Raw genomic sequence first — 19,353 nt, forward strand, 5'->3', positions numbered from 1 at the left:
TGCAAGGCTAATTTCGTTCTAGCACAAAAGGAGACAAAGAATGTGTCTCATATGTCTCCAAAATGTGGCCAAAGTGTGCTAAAAACAAAGGAGACCGAAGGTACATAGGTACACTTGCTTTATGCCTTTTTCTTTATGCTTTATGCCTTTGCTTTACTCTCTCCTCCACATCATTTATGCTCCCCAATCACCATGCGCCACCTAGCATTGCTTTTTTACTCCTAATTAACCTACAAAGCAAATAAACATAGATTAGCATGTTGGCTTAAATCAAGTCAACTATAGTCAATAAGTCAAACCTAGTCAAAGGTCAACAAGTCAACTAAAGTTTATTCAACTAAATCAACTTATGGAATCAAAAATAACAAACACAAATGAAAGGGATGAAGGATTAGTGAACTTCCTTTCTAAACATGCTTAGTCTTCTTAAGCATGTGCCTCCATCCTTGGTTGGGGTCAATCCTTCATCACACGTGGCCATGGGTTGTTCCTTCTTTTGGATTTAACATGATTGTAATTTTGGTGGTCTCAGGGGAATGGTGGATTGGACAAGCTGATCATGTAATTAAGGATATCTTTAATTTGTGCTTTGTAGATTGACAATGTGATTATGTATTGAATGCATGATCCACTGGAGGATATCTTTAATTGAATGCATTTGATTAAAAATTTGTCATGATGGATGTCATTGAAAAGGCATCATACCAACATGCGTAGGAACTTCATTGGACGTCGGAAAATGTTGTATATAATCTTTTAACCATTACATTATTTTTGGAATTAAATTGCACACATTTATTAACCTGCATCAATCTTAAAAGTACTATGTAATTGGAAGGGAATTAAGTTGTAACCCACGTATCAGTTAATGCACGACATAACAATTTAAATTTTGCACAAATAATGGACCAATTAACCACCCTTCCATAAAAGGGCAAACGACACATGTGCAGAACAGGGACATCCACATTCCAATTATATTTGACCTTATTTTTGGCCATTCTTGGGAAAACAACCCTGCTAAATTTTTGAAGTGAATTTCCATTTACAAAACAACTAGTATGAAACCCACATATATTCCAATTACCATAAAAAGGTGACAAAATTACTTGTAATTGAGTCTGGCATATAATCTGCAATCTAAGGTTAAAGTTTGTATAGTTTAACTTGTAACCCACAACTGAAATTTTGCGCCAAAATATTGTCCACAACTATCAAAAGTAGCAGAGGATAAGTATTTCCCTCCATCATACATATGTAATCTAAAGTCAAATATTGCAATGAGAACTGTCATATTCCTATCAGAGTATACAATTGATGCCAACAAAAACTATTTACTTTTAAATACATCTAAGATTTGAAGCAAGTAATTGTAGTGAATATTTTCGGGGTCCATAAACCAATCACATATGTAATGTTCTCTGAGTTCTTGAAGTTCCTCCTGCAACATGGAGTACATTAATTAAAAATTATTACCACTAAATACCATGACAGCATAACGAAATCCAATAAATGCCACTTACATAAGTGTATGCGGGGAAGTTTTTGTCACCAAATTTGGTTTCACCATCCCACAACTCAATATATCTCAACACCAACATGCCACAATCATATCTCGAAATATGTAAACATATATTAAGTCAGATTATCAGTTAACTATACTAATATTCGATCAAATGTAAGACAAAAATTGGTACTTACAAATTTGGTTGTAGGGGAAGATCTTGGGTAAGGACCTCAAATTTAGGTTTATCAGCATCAGAACGATTTAAAAGGAAACCAAATAAAATCTCCATGTTACAGGCCTTAAAAAATCCCAACACAAAATATCAACATACATTTTAGAAATGAATACCTAAATTTTGAAACAGGACCATTTATTTTAAGAAGTGAATTACTATCGCATTGTCTATTCTTTTACGTCCTTGTCGTTTACTCCCAAGAGAGTCAAGTACAAAAAAATGGCGTGTGCGACAGTTGATTGCATAACACCACCAATGTTGCTCATGGATTATAGGAGCAAAGACCTTCCAAGAATAAAACAGAAAAGTCATACAACATCCACAATTTGTACTTAATAAATGAAATTACAAATATTCATACTTACAAAATCTGCTGTCAATATATCGTGTACTGAAACTAGTCCACGTGTAAGGAAATTGCTGTAGTCCCTAAAACCCATTGACGTCTCTTTGCCTTGAGCTTTTACGGTCTTCATTCAAAATATCACAACAACATTTTCATAAACCATCATGAGCAACATACATCAAATTTAAAAACTTAAAAAACAATTACAATTATAATACCGTATACAGAGTACCAAACACAACTCTCTTGATCACCCCATTCAATTTTCTTTGTCTATACATGAAGTTGTTGCAAGCAAACAAAATGGCCTGACAACATTTCAAAGCAACAATGTCATTTCATTAGACAAAATAACAAGTTTATAATATTAAATCAACTAAGGGCATTACCATGTTGCAAAGTTTTCCTTGAGGACGAAATCCACAACACTCAATTGTGGTTAATATCTGGTGATTTATGTCAACCACCACTTGCCTGAAAAGGGAAAATTTACAGTTAACTATATAACCGTTGAAATAAAATAATGAAATCTATATCAGCAACAATAACCAACCTGCCATTTTGTGAGACAAGAATGCGATATAATTGACTTAAGTCAACATCCAAAGAAAATTTTGCTGGTTCGACATAGGGAATAATTTTCATTCCATGAGGATTGTATTCAGGAGTACCTTGCTCATGCTGCTCAAAATGACGTGATTGTATGATGAAGGATTATCTTGTTTTCTTTTAGAGTTATGAATATGGTGAAGTTGTTTAAGAAAGCTTTTTGAAAATTTCCACTGGACATTAAGATAGCAAGCTATCTAAATGTGAAGGTTCATTTCTCAAGCTCATGAAAGGAAGAAGAGAGTTGGATTCAAGCTTAAACTCACACGGCATTAACAACACTTAAAGAACTAAAATGAAAGAAGAAACATTAAAAATGGAAAGCATAGAAGATGAAGCATGGAAGAAGCACGCCACTCGTAGGGGGGATCTAAGCCAACCAAGCCCTAGAGATGAGTGATGGTGCCGCCACTTGCAAGCAAGATAAGGCAAAAGTGAGTTCACTTCTAGGAAGGAGAGCTCACGAAAATTTAATGGTTGATACACAATAATTTAGAAACAAAATGATCAACCCTTTTACAAGACAAGGAGCACCCTTTAAATATGAGTTCATAGGGGTCCTTTAGCAAATACAAAAACATGAAAAAGGATTAACTAGCAAACCCTAAACCTAATGTGAGAGTAAGTCTTGGCCAAGTGAAGGGAGATGATTGGTGGAGGCATTCCCATGAGGATTCTATGCCAAAAGAGGAAGGAGACCAAGTGACCTTCTAAGGCATAAACCACAAAGGCAAAAGGAGACAAGGTACATGTCTACTTTTGCTTTTGCTTTATGCTTTTTGCTTTCCTCTCTCTTCCACTTCATCCAAGTGCTCCAATCACCAAGTGCCACCTAGCCATGCTCTATTTTCTCTTAATTACCTATAAAACAAGACAAACAAGGATTAGCATGTTGGTTTAAGTTAATCTAATCTTGGTCAAAGGTCAACTTTGGATCAAAGTCAACAAGTCAACCAAAATAAATCAACTAGAAACCAACTTAGGGAATTCAAACTAAAGTAATGCAAAACAAAGATAAAGGTGATGGAATAGAAGACTCCCCTCTAGACATGCTTCTAGTGATCCTTCTTGAGGGAGCTTCTAAGGAGGTGGTCACGCCTTCATCATCCTCCCCTTCTTGGAGAGAATTCGACCACGAATTCTTAAACCCTACATCAAAAGGAGAAAGGTCACAAACATTAAATTAGTTACTTATGTTGTAGCTTGGGGGTAAGTCTAACTCATAAGCATTGTTGTTAATTCTCCTAATGACTTGAAAGGGGCCATCCCCTCTAGGGAGGAGCTTAGACTTCCTTTGAGTAGGGAATCTCTCCTTTCTCAAGTGAAGCCAAACCCAATCTCCCTCTTGGAAGATGACTTCCTTTCTTTCCTTTCCTTTCCAAGTTCTAGAGTAGTATTCATTGTATGAAGTATTCCTCTTGGCCTCTTGTTTCTTTTTCAATTGACTTTCAACTTTTAAGGCCAAGTGTAAAATTTTGTCAAGAGTGGAATACTCATACAACTCAACTACATCTTGAACTTCTCTTCTAAGACCACTCACAAATCTAGCTACCTTTTCTTCTTTACTTTCAAATTGGAGTCCTACTTTGAGAAGCACGGACTCCATCATTTTAAAATATTCATTCACACACACAGACCCTTGTTGAAGCTTTTGGAGCTTCAAAGGAGTCTCCCTTCTATAGTAGGAAGGAACAAATCTAGCGCGCATCAAAGTTTTAATGTCCATCCAAGAGGTCGCGGATGGCTCTTGGTTAATATTGTCCATACACAATTGATGCCACCATGTCATAGCATAATCTTCAAATTCTAAAACTACTAAATCTACTTGTTCTTGATCACTAACTAAATGAATATTGAAGATTTGGTCCACTTTTTGCTCCCACTCTATGTAGAGGTTTGGATCATTCTCCCCCTTGAACTTTGGAATCTTGATTGGTGGAGGTTGTCTTTGTGGGAGTTGATTGCGCCTTCCACCACTATCATAGCCGTGTCTTCTTCTTCTTCCACCATGGCTAGAGTCCTCGGAAGAGGACCTCTTCCATCTCCTCTCATCTTCCCTAAGCTCAAGTCTTTGGATGTGCTCTTGTAGGAAGATCTCACTTTGCCTCAAAGGGAGAGGGTTCAGGTTCATGAAAGGAAGATGGGTCAGGTTCCTGACCTCTACGAGCGTACTCTTCTTCCATATTGCTCAGCTGATCTTTTAATTGTCGAACAACCCTATAATTTCTTTTCAACTTCCTTTTGCATCATTGCTTAAATTGAGTAAAGGACATGTCATCTATTCCTTTTTTTGGGATGCCATGTTCACCGATATTTAAGGCATCACGAACAACATCAATGTTTTTTTCCTCTTCAGTTAATTCCCAGTCAAGAACAACCTGCATAATGGTGTCCAAACTTTATACCTTATTGCTACACATAATACAACTTAATCAACTAAAATAAAACGAATGCAATACAATACCTTGTTATATTCAAATGCAGATTTGATTCTGTGAGTCCTAATCACCAAGGACGGCCAACTCAAAATTCTCGGGAAAATAACGTCACCTTCATAAGACCCTAACGAAAGTAGTCGACAAACCAAAAGCTGAAAAAATATTCAAGAACTAATTAATCATTAATTTCACAAACACAAGCCAAACAAAATCAAAATTGGCAGACGTGTTTTGATCTTGCCTTAAAGTGTGGTAAGCACGATTGAAACCTTCAACCAAAAAACTATGGACAGACCTTGACCAGTTGTATTGATTCAAGTTGTCAAGGTTATCCAACAATCTAAATGGCATGTTTGTGACAATCCTAGAAGTCCTAGGGAAATACAAAAGAGCAAAACATAGCAACAAGTACAAACGACAAACATTGTCTACATTGTCAATGTCATTGTCATCGTCACTTTGTAAATAAAAGTATATTTTATTAATAATGTCATCTATTGTTATTGGTTCATGTTCAAATAATGACTTCATCACCCCGCACACAATACTATTGAATTCTACATCAACCACAACAGCATTGAGACCCAAACAAACACAAACATCTAAAATAGACAACCGTACCAAATGTTGCCTGATACATATGCTTTCATGTTCAGGGACCCACTGACTAAGTGTATGTTTTAACAAAACTCCATTGATATCCAACGGTTTCACCATGTCAACACACCACCTAAATGGAGTGCCTCCAATTCGAGAGTGATGTCTTGGTCTCAATAATCCATTGACTTTAACAATGTAGTCTGTTTTACAACGGTTGCGAACCACAAGCTAAAAAACAAATGAAATTGTTAAAAAAACATGTCAGAAAACATCAATAAATGAACTTAATCAACTATAATAAAAAAATGGAAAATGAATAGTTCACTACTTCTCCTTACAACTTCTCTTGCCACCGAAGAAAGGTACTAACCTGCAACTTTTTTAAACTTATCTTGCAACCCAAGCACAATTATGATGTAACCCACAAAACAGTTTTTGGATAAAAGAAGTTGACAGATATTGGAAGTGCATAACCCACAAATGTCTCCCCTCCTAGAAGGGTGGACCCCAAGTGTGCATACCAATAGTAGAGCCCATTCCACTTCTTGTAAACCTAGTGTGAGTTAATATAAGGAATAACTAGTCTGCAGCATTTTCCAACTTATCTTGCAACCAAAGAACAATTAAGGTATAACCCAAAAAAGAGTTTTTGCACGAACTAAAATTGACAGATTTTGGAAGTGCAAGAGAACACACAATTTTATCCCTTACTAAAAGGGTGGATCCAAGGTATGCAGACAAATACCATACCCCATCCCATTTCTTAAAAACTGGGTGTAAGTTCATTTGGGGAAAACAAACTCTCCAACATTTTATAATTTATCTTGCAACCCAACAATAATTAAGGTGTAACCCACGACACATATTCTGCACATTAAAATTTACAGATTTTGGAATTGCAAAACCAACACAATTCTACCACTTGCAAAAAGGTTAGACCCCAACAATGCACACCAAGAGCATACCCCATCCCACTTCTTCTAAACCAGATCTAAGTTCATTTGGGGAAAGACTAGCCTGCAACAATTTTAAATTTATCTTGCAACCCAAGAGCAATTAAGATGTAACCCACCAAAGAGCTTTTGCTCAAATTATAATTCGCAAATTTTGGAACTACATAACAACACACAATTTTCCCAGTTACTAAAAGGTTGGACCCCAACAGTGCACACCAAGACTAGACCCCATCCCACTTCTTCTAAACCAGGTGTAACTTCATTTGGGGAAAGACTAGCCTGCAACATTTTAAATTTATCTTGCAACCCAAGAGCAATTAAGATGTAACCCACCAAAGAGCTTTTGCACAAATTATAATTCGCAAATTTTGGAACTATATAACAACACACACTTTTCCCACTTACTAAAAGGTTGGACCCCAACTGGGCACACCAAGACCAGACCCCATCCCACTTCTTCTAAACCAGGTGTAAGTTCATTTGGGGAAAGACTACCATGCAACAATTTTAAATTTATCTTGTAACCAAACAACAATTAAGGTGTAACACACCAAAGAGCATTTGCACAAAATACAATTCGCAGATTTTGGAATTACATAACAACAAACAATTTTCCCACTTACTAAAAGGTTGGACCCCAACAGTGCACAACAACACCAGACCCCATCCCACTTCTTGTAAACAAGTTGTAAGTTCATTTTGGGAAAAACTAGCCTACAACAATTTTATATTTATCTTGCAACCCAAGAGCAATTAAGGTGTAACCCACCAAACACCTTTTGCACAAATGATAATTGACAGATTTTGGAATTACATAACAACACACAATTCTACCCCTAACTAAAAGGTTCGACCCCAACAATGCACACAAATACCAGAAAGATTTGGGATTTTCTAGAAAGCCAAATACAATTGGGCTTTTCTCTCCAAAAGATCACCCACTTGCAGAATGGACTTTTTTTATTTCATCTGACACTTATACAGCTTAAAAGTATATGAAAAATTAATATTTAAATGCACAACGTAAATCCACTTTAGGTGGTAAGAAAAGTGTAAAGAAAAATTAGTTAACTAATCATTTTTGTAAATGAATAAACCATAATCACAAACATTTACCTTCCTTGACACACCCTCTTCTTCTTCTGCCATAGGTATCCAAAATCTCCTACTCTGGTAAACAGTTTATATAGGTAAGGAATTCCAATAAATAAACAACAAACACGACACCCAAAGAATAATTCGCGATTAAACAAAAATACTAAAATTTAAAAGCTATGATAAAAGTTTTATACATGTTAATAACTACACCATACAATAATTTATTACAATTGTGAATAACAATATTATTGGTTAAATATTATTGCAAATTATGAAATCATTAATGAAATTTATTACCTGCAACTTGGTGTGATGAAATACTGTCATTTGCAATCAATTTCAAGTAATATGAGTGTGTTAGATCATTAGATCATTTCCCTTTTTCTTTTTAATCATACTCCATACACAACAATTGCATCTCAAAGTTCCACTCAATCCATACTTAATCAACACTAAGGCTAGCAACATGAACTACATAATGAATCAACAAAGATCATAAAACAGGGGTATCTTTGGCACCTCACAAAACAAGACTCAACAAAACCAGCCAAAGTTAGCACAAACCGAACCACTACCACTGAATAGAAACCAAAATCAGGACCCTAACAGAATACCATTGGCTAACAACACTGCAGTAACACAAAATTATGGTCTAAAATTTGAGCAGCCAATACATATTCACAAAACAGGGCATGATAAACATGGTAACTAAGTCGCAGAAACCAAGACTAATCCTAAAACATAATTTTAACAAAACAAAACAGCACAAATTGCAGCACAGAGACAATAACATGGCATGAAAAAAAATGGTCCCAGCAATATCCACACAACTCATAAAATCCACAAAGCCAAAAGTAAAATGCAGCACATGAACAATTACTTGGATTAATGCAAGAGAGGGTAATGCAAAGGCTCGTGAAGTTGCAAGAAAATAGAGCTTGCTCCTGGAACGTGCTCAGCCCGCGAGAGAGAGAGAGAGGATGGCTCAAAAAAGCGTGGTTGAGTGTGGTGGTTAGAGAGTAGGGTGGAAGGATGAGGTTCAGTGGTGGACTACGGCTTGAGTGGTTGGCAATGGGCTCCAGTTCGTGTAGTGATTGAAAGTGAGGGAAAGATAGAGGGGAGGTTGAGGTGTTGATGAAGATGAGTGCGTGAGTGAGGGAATACAAAAATGGCAGGTGAGGCTAAGCGGTGGGAGCAGCGGTGGTGAATTGTGAACGTGAATGGAGTGTGCAAGTGAGGCTGAGCAATGGTGAGCGTTGAAATTGGGGCAAAATCTAGGTTAGGTTATGAAATTGGGGAATTGGGAGTGTCGAACAATTTTGGGGTTTCAACATTCACGGGAGAAGGGGGTTCTCTCATGGGATTTCACGGTGTCGCAGAGGTGTGTGTATGTGTGCGGGAACGGTTTTGTGGGGCGGTTTCAGGAAGAGGTGGAGTAGAGGTGTGTGTGTGCGGGAAGGGTTTTGTGGTGCGGTTTCAAGAACACGTAGAGCAGAGGTGTGTGTGTGTGTGTCTGCGGGAAGGGTCTTGTGGGGCGGTTTCGGGAAGAGGAGGAGCAGCGGTGTGTGTGGGGGGGAAGGGTAGCGGAGGAGGAGACTGGTTTTGAAAGACCAATATCAAAACAGTGAGTGTTCTGTGATGAGTGGCGAGTGGCGAGGGAGGGTTTCTAGGCAGCTTTGGGGAAGCGGTGGAGCGGTGGAGGAGAGGCATTTTCGAAAACGAAAATAATTTGAGCATACTGGTGTGTGATGAGTGGGGAAGTGGCTACATGCGCGAGTGCGTCCCCAAACGCTTCACCACTGTCATTTCATTTTTCAGTTATAAAAAAAAATTAAATGAAATAGCTAATGTCACGTCAGGTGGTAACAAAAGTGGTCATATTTGGGTGTCAATATATCATTTCTCCAGTTTTTAATAGGAATTTTAATGTTTTGTTGTTTTTAATGTTTTTGTTCTTGTTTTGAGATCATCTTTTAGATCTAAAAAATTAAAACAAAATTACAATAAATTTTGACTTTTAGCATATTTTTATTGGGTTTGTAAGATATGTTTTCGTGATTAGGACTGTCAAAGTCCATGAAAATTTGGAATCTTGATTAATGATGCATGAATTATTTCTGTACTGTTAATTTAGATTGGTTACTCAAAATTATTAGGTTGAATATTTTATGATAGAGTTATCCTTTGTGAGATTTTGAGCCAGTTGATGGATGAACCATTATGTATCGTACCTTACTTTTCTAGTATGAATTCGTTCATGTTTTGGTTATACTTTAATAGTTAGCTGGATTATCTATTTTAAAACTTTGTTTACATCTATAAAATTATATGAATTAGACATTTCTTGTTTTTGAGGCATTGGATAATATTTGCCTACAGCGGTGATGATAATCCACTTGTTAGCCCTTTTAAGTCTTTGAATATTTTTTCTTATTTTTAAGCTCATGGCATACCTTAAAAGAGAAAGACCATAATTATCGATGTGAGGCCCAATTATTTGTTTTGTTTCAGCCCTAATGTCAGTGGGCCGCCCTTGTAGTTGGGCCTAAGGCCGGCCCAACATATATGCCCTTAGGTCTGCCCTAAAACCTAGGGTACCCTACATTTTCAGGGATCTTGCCCTTGCCTTGAACCCAGCAGCCGCCACCCCTCTGCTAGGGTTTCGTTTCTTCGTCTCGAACCAGTCCATCCCAAGAGCTCGACTAGTGATTCCTGCTCCACGTAAGTAACTCTAACCTACTGTACTTACCTTATGAGGTTTACATTCGTTTTCCACCGATTAAAGTACGAAATAATCGTGTCCTCCGCTGTTTTTGCCAGTTTTGCAAGTTCGCCTTTCAAGTTGTTGTGCTCCGAGGTCCCGCGTCGAGGTTCTGTTAACCCTTTTCCAGGTACGGGAAGTTAGGGTTTTAGCTTCAAGTCATTATTCTGAACTGTGTTGAGTTATTTGTTGATTTTACGGTTGGATCTGTCATTTGGATGTATAAGAGTGCTTTGCATGTGTGTTTTGGCCGGAAAACATGGCTGTTTCAGCGAAGAACAGTGGCGAGACCTGTTAATCTCGCCCAAGCGAGTCAATCTCGCCTAGGCGAGATGAAACAGGGAGGCCCCTACGCGAAATCTCGCCCAGGCGGCTCGCTCACCTTTTGAGCGAGCAGGCAACTCGCCCAGGCGAGAGGGATCTCGCTTAAGCGAGATCCCGTGATGCCCACACACCTGCCTTTGTGCTCTCGCTTAGGCGAGAGGGAGGCTCGCCTGAGCGAGCACGCCTCGCCTGAGCGAGACCCCTCAGCCTGAGCGAGATGCTGGGCGAGACTGTGCTGTGTTTTGGATATTTGAACTTTCCCGAGTGATCTGTTTTGGTTGAGTATGATCGTGTGATGATTGACATGTATATAATGGAGCATGAGGTATGATTGGCATGATGCATGAGTTGAGTATGACAGGTTGAGTATGATATTGTCATGTGAAATGAATGAATGGGTTGGAACCAAAGGAACACGTGATTAATATGAGATGAGACCCCAGACTCATTGGGGTGGTGATGATCAGAGATGTGATTGATAAGAGGATTAAACTTCAAGAGTTGATAAGGAATTAATAATGTTATATGTATCTGGATGAGTCGAGTCGAGTCGTAGTGTATTGAATGAAGAGTCATAACATGTTTGGTTGCTATATGGATATGAGATGATGGAAATATGCTTGAATGCATGATTTATGTTGTTGGCTCTAGCTTACCCGTTTTGTTGTATGTTGGTGTTGTATGTGGCCGTTTTTCCTTGCGATGATCATCAACTTGGTTGGTGGGAGCAGTTGGGCGAGGTTCTCAGGGTCAACAAGCGAATGGTGATTCCGCTGCTTAGCCATCCGGGCTGGAGTCTTCCTTGTGTTTATTTAGGGCCAAGGCCCATGTATTTCTTTCCGTATTTCTACGCTACATTCTACGTTGTATTCGTATTCAACTATCCTTCTTTTGTTGGCATCGTGGTGTGCCTAGTTTTGTAGGGGTTGTGTTAGGGACCCCAAGACTACTCTGCAGTACTATTATCGCGTGACGTTTCCTTTAATTCCGATTAATAATTAAATGGGACGTTACATTTATGGTATCAGAGCGGTCATTCCTTAGGTCTGTGGACTTGGATATCCGCTTAGCTTTCCCTGTGTCTTCTGAGTATTCTTAGTTAAATTCTTGCCTTTATCGGGTCTAACCAAGTGATTTTTCTGTGTGTCAGTGGATTATGGCACCTCCTCGCCGAGCTTCTCAGTCATCCCAGGGGGACACATCAGATATCGCCAGAGCTATAGAGGCGATGGTAGCAGCTATGACGCAGCAGAGTGCTGCGATGATGCAGCAGCACGAGGCATCTATGCAGCGACAGGTAGCGTCGCTTGAGCAGCAGCAGGCAGTGATGCAGCAGATGGAGGCTGCGAGGGTAGCTGCTGAGGATGCTCATCGGCAGCATATGGAGGCCCTCCGCCAGATGGAGGAGAGCAGGACGGCGACACCTGTGGTTGGTCCTGAGCCACGACCTGCGGTTAGGGAGTGGAGCTTGGAGGACTTTTTGAAGCACCACCCAGCAAAGTTTGATGGGAAGACTAGTCCTGACGCCGCAGACCAATGGCTGAAGGACTTGGAGCGCATCTACGACGCCAAGATGTGCCCTGCAGAGGACAGATTGGCGTTCTCGGTCTATATGCTCACGGGAGAGGCAGAGCATTGGTGGAGCAGCACCAGATCCATCCTAGAGGAGAGGGATGAGCTTGTGACATGGGAAACCTTCAGGGAGAAATTTCTCTCCGAGTACTTCCCAGACAGCATCAGATACGCTAAGGAGGTGGAGTTCCTCCAGTTGACCCAGGGAGGGAAGACTGTTACAGAGTATGCTGAGAGGTTCAAACACCTCAGCCGTTTCTACACACTGCCGCTTGACGAGGAGTGGAGATGCCGTAAGTTTGAGAACGGCCTCAGAGGAGACATTCGCTTGATGGTGGCACCCTTGTCCATCAAGAATTTTGCTGCTCTGGTAGAGAAGGCCAGAGTAATGGAGAAGATGAAGCGCGAGGTGGAAGGCCAGCGCCCACCGCAGTCACAGCCACCCCAGAGGATTGGTGGACCATCTGGGTCCAGGCCCAGACATGAGGAGAGGAGGAGACCGTATGATAGACCACACCATCAGCCTCAGGAGTCCAGGAGCTTTCCTCCGCAGCAGGGTCGAGTTCGGTGTTACTCATGTGGAGGACCCCACCCGAGTTCGGTGTCCACGTAGAGAGGGTTATCGTCGGTGCAACAACTGTGGCAAGGAAGGCCACTTTGGGAGAGATTGTCCCAACCTTGCCAGGGCAGCGACACGCCCTCCAGTTCAGGCACCCCATCAGCATCAGGGGAGAGACAGAGGCAACAGGCCTCAGGCGACGAGCAGAGTGCACGCCATGTCAGGAGCGGAGGCATCAGGCTCAGGTAACTTGGTTATGGGTAGTTGCATGATAGCCGGCTCTTCTTGCTGTGTGTTATATGATTCTGGAGCGACACACTCTTTTGTGTCTTTTGCTTGTGTGGAACGTTTGGGTCTGCCGGTGCGCGAGCTGCAGTGTGAGCTTGCGGTGTCTTCTCCGGCGTCGGGTTTGGTCAGGACGTCGTCCTTGTGTGCTAGGCTTCCAGTGGAGGTAGAGGGGCGCAGGTACAAGGTGAACTTAATCTGCCTACCTCTACAGGAGTTGGAGATGATCTTAGGGATGGATTGGCTCTCTGCTAATCGCATTCTGATAGATTGTCGGGAGAAGAAGTTGTTGTTTCCCGACTCAGGGGAACATGAGTTGGTTTCCTCTCAGGGAGTTATGAGAGAGCTAAAGGACGGTGCGCAGTGCTACGTGATCTTCACACATATGGAGGTGGAGAGAGGAGAGACGACGTCTGCGATACCAGTCGTCCAGGACTTCGTGGATGTGTTTCCAGAGGAGGTACCAGGGTTGCCTCCCAGTAGAGAGGTGGAGTTCTCTATTGATCTAGTCCCAGGAACAGGCCCGGTCTCGATGGCCCCATATCGCATGGCTCCGACAGAGTTGGTAGAGCTTAAGAAACAGATGGAAGATCTGATGGAGAAACAGTTCATCCGGCCCAGCACTTCACCTTGGGGAGCACCAGTGTTGTTGGTGAAGAAGAAGGACGGGAGTTCACGCCTGTGTGTGGATTACAGGCAGCTGAACAAGATGACGATCAAGAATAAGTACCCGCTCCCGAGGATTGATGACTTGATGGATCAGTTGCATGGGTCATCGGTGTTCTCGAAGATAGATCTGCGATCGGGTTATCACCAGATTTTGGTAAAGGCTGATGATGTACAGAAGACAGCCTTCAGGTCGAGGTATGGCCACTGTGAGTATGTGGTTATGCCGTTTGGTGTGACCAACGCCCCAGCAGTGTTCATGGATTACATGAACAGGATCTTCAGACCCTTCTTAGATAGGTTTGTCGTGGTCTTCATAGACGACATCCTTATCTATTCCAGGACCCAGGAGGATCATGCAGAACACCTGAGGTTGGTGCTTGGTGTTTTGAGGGAGAAGCAGTTGTATGCCAAGTTGTCCAAGTGTGAGTTCTGGTTAGACGAAGTGCAGTTTTTGGGGCATGTGATATCCGCCCAGGGGATTGCAGTGGATCCGGCAAAAGTAGAGGCAGTGGTAAAATGGGAAAGCCCTAAATCGGCCACAGAGATTAGGAGCTTTGTGGGATTAGCAGGATACTACAGGAGGTTCATAGAGGGATTCTCCAAGATCGTGGCACCTTTGACTTTGCTTACCCGGAAGGATCAGCCCTTCATCTGGACGGATAAGTGTGAGGAGAGTTTCCAGGAACTGAAGAAGAGACTGACTAGTGCACCGATACTTGTGATCCCGGATGTCGGGAAACCGTTTGAGGTCTACTGTGACGCCTCCCGCCTTGGACTTGGATGTGTTTTGATGCAAGAAAAGAAGGCAGTGGCGTATGCTTCACGACAGCTTAAGGTGCATGAGCGTAATTACCCCACTCATGACCTTGAGTTGGCAGCGATAGTTTTTGCCTTGAAGATCTGGAGGCACTATCTGTATGGTGCTCAGTTTCGGGTGTTCAGCGACCACAAAAGTTTAAAGTACTTGTTTGATCAGAAGGAGCTAAATATGAGGCAAAGGAGGTGGATGGAATTCCTGAAGGACTACGACTTCGAGCTTCTATATCATCCGGGAAAGGCAAATGTAGTGGCAGATGCTTTGAGTAGGAAGACGGTACACGCAGCATATCTCATGATAAAAGAGGCAGAGCTACTAGAGAAGTTCAGAGACATGAAGCTACAGGTGGAGTTGGGGTCCGAGTCCATTAGGTGTAGTACCCTTACTATATCTAGTGACTTCTTGGGCTCGATCAGAGAGAGGCAGTTGTTGGATGCTAGTCTGAACAGAGTTAGAGAACAGCTTGGATCAGATGAGGCTAGAGACTTTGCTGTGAGTGATGATGGCAAACTGAGGTTTCGAGGCAGAGTATGTATACCTGATGATGCCGAGGTGAGGAAGTTGATCCTTGAGGAAGGACACAAGAGTCGTCTTAGCTTGCATCCTGGCATGACTAAGATGTACCAGGACCTCAAGGAAACTTTCTGGTGGCAGGGAATGAAGAAAGATGTGGCCCAGTTTGTATCCGCTTGTTTGACGTGTCAGAAGGCGAAGGTGGAGCATCAGAGACCCGGTGGCGTTCTGCAGTCGTTGGAGGTACTAGTGTGGAAATGGGACAGCATCTCCATGGACTTCGTGACTCATCTTCCGCGGACCTTTAGAGGACATGACACCATCTAGGTGATAGTGAATCGGTTGACCAAGAGTGCTCACTTTTTGGCGATGAACTTGAGGATGTCTATGGCACAACTGGCCCAGTTGTACATTAAGGAGATAGTAAGACTTCATGGAGTGCCCTCGAGCATAGTTTCCGACAGAGACCCGCGGTTCACGTCCCGGTTTTGGCAGACGTTACAGAGTGCTATGGGTAGCAAACTCACCATGAGCTCAGCCTATCACCCTCAGACCGATGGCCAGTCTGAGAGGACGATCCAGTCACTAGAGGATCTGTTGAGGACTTGCATATTGGACCATCTGGGTGCTTGGGACGAGGTATTGCCTTTGATAGAGTTCACCTACAACAACAGCTTTCATGCGAGCATTGGCATGGCGCCATACGAGGCTCTTTATGGCAGGAGGTGTAGGACTCCTCTTTGTTGGTATCAGGATGGAGAGGCAGTGTTGGTTGGACCGGAGTTGTTAGCACAGACCACCGAGAAGGTGAGGATGGTGAGGGATAGGATGTTGGCTTCGCAGAGTAGACAGAAGGCCTATGCGGATCGTAGGAGGAGGCCTTTGGAGTTCGCAGCAGGAGATCATGTGTTCTTGGGGGTGACCCGAACCACGGGCGTGGGAAGGGCTCTCCGCTCAAGGAAGCTTTCACCCAAGTTCCTTGGCCCGTATCAGATCACGAGGAGGATAGGGCCAGTAGCTTATGAGATAGCCTTACCCCCGCCGTTGGCGAACCTTCATCCAGTGTTTCATGTGTCACAGCTGAGGAAGTACGTGTTCGACCCAGCTCATGTGTTAGAAGCCGAGGATATACGGATCAGGGAAGACCTCACAGTGGAAGTACCACCCATCGCTCTTGAGGATAGCAAGGTTGAGGAACGTCGTGGAAAGACCGTCAATCTTGTCAAAGTCATCTGGGATCGGAGGACAGGTGACTCGACTTGGGAGTTAGAGGAGGACATGAGAAAATCACATCCACATCTGTTTACCTGGTGAGTCTTTATTTTCGAGGTCGAAAATTTTCTTGTTGGGGAGAATGTGAGGCCCAATTATTTGTTTTGTTTCAGCCCTAATGTCAGTGGGCCGCCCTTGTAGTTGGGCCTAAGGCCGGCCCAACATATATGCCCTTAGGTCTGCCCTAAAACCTAGGGTACCCTACATATTCAGGGATCTTGCCCTTGCCTTGAACCCAGCAGCCGCCACCCCTCTGCTAGGGTTTCGTTTCTTCGTCTCGAACCAGTCCATCCCAAGAGCTCGACTAGTGATTCCTGCTCCACGTAAGTAACTCTAACCTACTGTACTTACCTTATGAGGTTTACATTCGTTTTCCACCGATTAAAGTACGAAATAATCGTGTCCTCCGCTGTTTTTGCCAGTTTTGCAAGTCCGCCTTTCAAGTTGTTGTGCTCCGAGGTCCCGCGTCGAGGTTCTGTTAACCCTTTTCCAGGTACGGGAAGTTAGGGTTTTAGCTTCAAGTCATTATTCTGAACTGTGTTGAGTTATTTGTTGATTTTACGGTTGGATCTGTCATTTGGATGTATAAGAGTGCTTTGCATGTGTGTTTTGGCCGGAAAACATGGCTGTTTCAGCGAAGAACAGTGGCGAGACCTGTTAATCTCGCCCAAGCGAGTCAATCTCGCCTAGGCAAGATGAAACAGGGAGGCCCCTACGCGAAATCTCGCCCAGGCGGCTCGCTCACCTTTTGAGCGAGCAGGCAACTCGCCCAGGCGAGAGGGATCTCGCTTAAGCGAGATCCCGTGATGCCCACACACCTGCCTTTGTGCTCTCGCCTAGGCGAGAGGGAGGCTCGCCTGAGCGAGCACGCCTCGCCTGAGCGAGACCCCTCAGCCTGAGCGAGATGCTGGGCGAGACTGTGCTGCGTTTTGGATATTTGAACTTTCCCGAGTGATCTGTTTTGGTTGAGTATGATCGTGTGATGATTGACATGTATATAATGGAGCATGAGGTATGATTGGCATGATGCATGAGTTGAGTATGACGGGTTGAGTATGATATTGTCATGTGAAATGAATGAATGGGTTGGAACCAAAGGAACACGTGATTAATATGAGATGAGACCCCAGACTCATTGGGGTGGTGATGATCAGAGATGTGATTGATAAGAGGATTAAACTTCAAGAGTTGATAAGGAATTAATAATGTTATTTAATATTCTTTTATTGCTGATTTATGAATGTTGGTCCGTGTCAGCGTGTAATTCCTTGGGGTCTCTAGGTGAGACCTCCGGGGTCGCGCTTCAGTGGTCGGGACGTAATTCCATGGCCCCTGCTAGTGGGTGTTCATGGTGGTGCCCCATCTGTATAACTAGGTAAGGATTCAAGGTAAGGTTGCATCCTGACGCTCCGAGGAGTCAGTTAGTCTCACTTAGAGCGGACTGACTCTTGTGGTGGGAGTAGCAGGAGGCCTGAAACTCACTAAGGGCTAACCTTGTGGTGGAGGAGATTTTGATTCATCATAACACTTGTATTACAAGGCTCAGGGATCGAGCAGCTCAGCTTGAGCAGAGGTATCCACACAAGTGCAAGCATCCGCTGAATCCGACTGAGTTATATGTATCCGGATGAGTCGAGTCGAGTCGTAGTGTATTGAATGAAGAGTCATAACATGTTTGGTTGCTATGTGGATATGAGATGATGGAAATATGCTTGAATGCATGATTTATGTTGTTGGCTCTAGCTTACCCGTTTTGTTGTATGTTGGTGTTGTATGTGGCCGTTTTTCCTTGCGATGATCATCAACTTGGTTGATGGGAGCAGTTGGGCGAGGTTCTCAGGGTCAACAAGCGAATGGTGATTCCGCTGCTTAGCCATCCGGGCTGGAGTCTTCCTTGTGTTTATTTAGGGCCAAGGCCCATGTATTTCTTTCCGTATTTCTACGCTACATTCTATGTTGTATTCGTATTCAACTATCCTTCTTTTGTTGGCATCGTGGTGTGCCTAGTTTTGTAGGGGTTGTGTTAGGGACCCCAAGACTACTCTGCAGTACTATTATCGCGTGACGTTTCCTTTAATTCCGATTAATAATTAAATGGGACGTTACAATCGAGATATAGTTCTCCATCAAATATAATAATCTAACAAAATAAATACACAAAAATCTATGATAATAAGTTTGTTAATGTTCTCTCAATATACATATATGTTGTTTCAAGTTATCAGATTATACTGTAAGAAAAGTCGAAATTTTCTATATTCAAAATTCATAAAAAGCACTCAAAATCATTGAATATTTTTTTCCCCACGACTTTCCCCAAATTGAAATTTTTGGGGAATATGCTCATAAGAAATGTTTCCCAAAGATTTTAATATATGAAAGTAATTTCCGTCAAATATTTTTTTTTTTTTGAAAAATGTCACAATTCTTAGTAGGTAATTTCTTAAAGTTTTTTTTATTTTCCAAAACGTCAAAGCCTTTCCCAAATATATTTCCTATAGATTTTAAATTCCCATGTCCACTTCCAAAAAAAAAACTTGTGACAAATATACATATTTTAAATTAAATAATCAAATATTAATTTTTCATATGTTATCATGAAATTTGTGAATTAAAAATATTTAATGTACTATACTAGGCGGACATAGTTAATATGAACAAATACCCGGACCTAGTCACCAACCTATAATCCTATTTTGAATAAATTGCTGGTTAACTATATAGGAAAACGAACATGACGGTTAAAGATGCTACTTTAAGCATGTCACATATAAGTAAGGGTTGCTTACTCC

Source organism: Vigna unguiculata, chromosome 6, assembly GCF_004118075.2.
Source record: "Vigna unguiculata cultivar IT97K-499-35 chromosome 6, ASM411807v1, whole genome shotgun sequence".
In the NCBI taxonomy this organism is placed as follows: Eukaryota; Viridiplantae; Streptophyta; class Magnoliopsida; order Fabales; family Fabaceae; genus Vigna; species Vigna unguiculata.